This window comes from Bradysia coprophila, unplaced genomic scaffold, assembly GCF_014529535.1.
Source record: "Bradysia coprophila strain Holo2 unplaced genomic scaffold, BU_Bcop_v1 contig_476, whole genome shotgun sequence".
Classification (NCBI taxonomy): domain Eukaryota; kingdom Metazoa; phylum Arthropoda; class Insecta; order Diptera; family Sciaridae; genus Bradysia; species Bradysia coprophila.
The window spans coordinates 7,646-11,800 of record NW_023503727.1 but is presented as its reverse complement, the minus strand read 5'-3'; positions in this window follow the sequence as shown (position 1 = coordinate 11,800).

Below are 4,155 nucleotides of genomic sequence, written 5' to 3'. Positions count from 1 at the left end.
TGATTTATTCTTTGTAATTCACTGTTCATCTGATCACGCATCACATCCAAATTCTTGCCGTGAATGTAGATTAGAGTGTCGTCTGCGAACAAGTTTATAAAGGCACTGCGTAGCTGTGATGGCATATCGTTGATGTATAAAATAAACAAAATGGCTCCCAGAACCGATCCTTGTGGTACTCCAAGGTCATTTTGCATTTTACTCGAAGTGTAGCCGTTCACTCTGGTTTGTTGACTACGCTCCTTTAGATAACCTTCAAACCATTTGATTACTGAGCGTGAAAAACCGAACGAACTCAATTTAGCAAGCAATCTCTTCCTGTCTATGGTTTCAAATGCACGTTTTAGGTCTAGAAATACCGCCAAAATGTCATCTCCATCCCCTCGTATATCACTCCACTTAGTGAGAACTAAATTCAACGCTGTTTCACATGAATGACACTCACGGTAGCCTGATTGAAATATGGATAACAGATCGTTTTCCTCAATGTAGGCGATTATCTGATTTTTCACCACAGTCTCAATCAGTTTTTCCAATGTGGGAAGCATATTGATTGGGCGATAGTCTTCTGGATTCTTTGGTCGATTCACTTTGGGAACTGGAGCCACAGTCGCTGTCTTCAAATCATCAGGCATACAGTCTTCAAGCGATTGATTAACAATTCGGCACACTGTTGTGGCAATAATTGGCCATGCATCAATCAAAATACCTGGACTTATATAATCAGTGTCTTTTTTGTTTTTCATCTCCATGAGGCATACTTTTAGGTATTGAATGTCGACTGGACTGAATTCGAACGTCGCTGTAGCACTAACAAGTGGGGTCTCTGTAGTGCCACTTATGCCGATACTCTTGTTAATGTTGACTATACTGCTTACGTAATATTCGTTCATCTTCTCTGCAATTTCTTCACTATCGTTGATGTTCCTGCCGTTGATGGTTATCTCACTAATCTCTCTATTACCTTTTCCGTTAAGCAGAGATTTCAAAATTTTCCATGTCTCTTTCGAATCGCCTTTTGCATTGTGTAACTTGTTTTCGATGTAATGTCGTTTTTTCTCACGAATAACGGATTGATACTTGTTTCTCGCTAGACGGTATTTCTTCCAATTTTGGTACGTCGTATCCATCACAGCCAATGCGTAATGATGCTCTTTAATCAACCTCAGCATATTCAGTTCTTTATCAAACCATTTGTTGCAGTTGCGATTTTTCACTTTGACATCTTTCACAAACATTTGTAATGCCGTTCGGATTCTTTCGCTCAGAATGTTGGTTTGTGTGTTTAAGGTCGAATTGTGGTCTATCTCCCAGTCGAACTCACTCAACTTCTGCCGTAAAACGTCCGCATTGTAGTCCACCAGCTTCTTCACAGTCCTATGAGGTTCATGAACGTGCACTAAACCATCAATTACAATTTCAACTGTCGAATGGTCGGATATCTTGTCACTCGTCAACACTTTCGCTTCCGCTTTCCGATTTGACATCACTAGATCAATCTTAGTTTTCGTACGTTCGGTGATTCGGGTGGCTTGTGTAACAAACTGTTTCAAACCGTGACGCTCCATCACATTCTTGATTTTGGTCTGATAAGTGCCATACTTTAACAGATCGACGTTGAAATCGCCACACACAACATGTCTAACTTGGTCTTTGATGTTTTCGTCGCACCAATTATCAAAATATTCAATACACGTTTTTTTTCCACCGTTCGGTGAAAAGTACACAACAGTTACATCGTAGTCGACTCCATAATTCTGCAACTTCAAAGATAAAATCCACACTTTATTTTCCAGCGTTGACGAGTCCGTGATCTCTGCTTTAAGGTCGTCTCTTACATAGACACAGCAACCTCCAGTATGTCTCGAGTGCGAATCGTTGCGATGACATATGTAACCTTCGCATTCGATTTCGCTTTCGCCAATATCCTTCGTCAAACATGTTTCACTGAGAAAAAGCATTAGTGGCTTCTTACGGAATAAAAATTCATGTACCTCATCCACATGCTTAAGAGTACTGGACACGTTCAAGTAATATATTCCACCCTTTTTGATCCTCCCTCTCTGTGACTGCTATAATTCATACTGGATCTTTCGACGTTCTGCTTCAACTTTCTTCTGATAAATGGTACATATGTCACTGTTTGCCGCATGGTTTACATTCAGCTTAAGTCCGTACTTTTCATTAGTCACTTTACAGTTGATACACATCTGTTTCTTTGATCTGCACACCGACGAATGATGATCCATAGCGCATATCCTACAAGTAGCTCTGTTCGTGCAGTTGACCTGTTTGTGATTATATCCATTGCATTTAAAACATCGGAATACATTCAGGTCCTCGTAAATTCGGCAAGATGACCAGCCAATTTTCAGTCTTCCAGACGTCATACACTTTTCGAAAGATTCCGGATCCAGTTCGACAATAGCTGTGAAGGCATTCAACTTGGTTTTGAATAAGCTAATCACACGGATGTCACAATTAGCCATCCAATCGTTCTGACGCTTAATAGCATTCAATAGTTCATCATAACTCAGTTCGCTGTCTATTCCCACAATTTTTATCTTAGGCTTCTTTAACTCTGGCACGGAAACTAAATACTTCTCACCCAGCTTATTACTAATCACTTTTTCAGCTTCTTTTGAACACATTAAGTCGTCGCACTCTATCGCAATTCCACCTTTAGGAACCTTTCTTAAATTGTTGATGTTCAGCTCAGCCGGGTCAACGAACTGTTTCAAGTCGCTTTCGGTTGTCTCGCAGGTCTGGTTTTTTTTAGGTTTCATCATCACCACAGATCCACATTTACGTTTTTTCACAGCATCCGTAAAAGATTTTGTCTTTGTTACCGGTTTCTTAACGGCTCGTTCGGCGACATTCTTGGCAGTTAACGGGTCAGTTGGTACAGGTTTTTTTAAACTCGCAACTTCAACTCGAAGATCAGATATAGTTTTACACAATCTATCGTTTTCATCTTTCAGTTCCTTGTGTCGCAGCTCAAGTTCATCAAATTTTGTCACTAGGTCGGTAAGCTCAAGAATCACGTAGTCTTGACGCTCGTTGTCAACTTTGAAATGATCACACCATTTTTCGATATCTGCAAGCTTCGACTCGATCCGAGACATTCGATTAGCTGAGTTCAATATTGTGTCACCACTTGAAAGTCTTTTTGGCACCGATCGCAAAGCTGTTGAATTCGTAGAAATCGTAGCGCTGGTTTTAGACGACATAGACAATCTGCTAAATGACGGTCTATTCACTGATGATGATGTGTGTTTGCTCGGGTCAGATGTCATCGGAGATGAGCACCTTGCGTTCAAGGAAGATGGATTCACAGTCTTCGTCTTGTTTGGATTTCTCGTATTTGGTTGTGTTGTGGTGGAATTCGACTCGGTTCGCTTTCGTAGAATGCGACGATTTGATAAGTGGGAAGTTACAGCCCGACCCGAAGGAGAGGGCTGTATTCTCCACTTGTCAAATAACAACTTGGAACCTCGTAAGTACAATGCTTTACGTGATTAGGCAATGTAAATGAAAATGAAACATGCCGTAACACGTAAAAAAATATAAAATATAACAAAGAATAAGGATCTGACCTTGAACATACATTCACTCGTTCACACATCATCCGGCACTTTATCCATTTCACTTCACTTTCACCCCAATTCTCACAACAAGAAAACAAAAACATTCACACTAAAACAAAAGAAAAAGAAACAATGACATCTAGCAGCACAAATAAACAAAAGGTCACTAAATTGCGTTGCTGTTACGGCATGTTTCATTTTCATTGATATTGCCTAATCACGTAAAGCATTGTACTTACGAGGTTCCAAGTTGTTATTTGACAAATGGGGAATACACACCACTTATCAAATGCACAACTTGCAACCTCGGAAGTAATATACTATTAATCTGTTGATTTCAAATCTTGTACTTCAATTTTTTTAACATGTATTTTACTATATAAACGACCATATTACCCAGAGCTTGTCATTATTTTTGTCGTCGTTATCGATAACAGATGAGTAGCCGTATGCGACAGGTTAAGAGTGATATCGCCAAAACTTGAACCAATTTGAAAACAATGGTTCGGCGATCCAGGCAAGCTATAGCTCGTTTGAATCGTCTTTCAATTCTAAGAAATAGGGATCT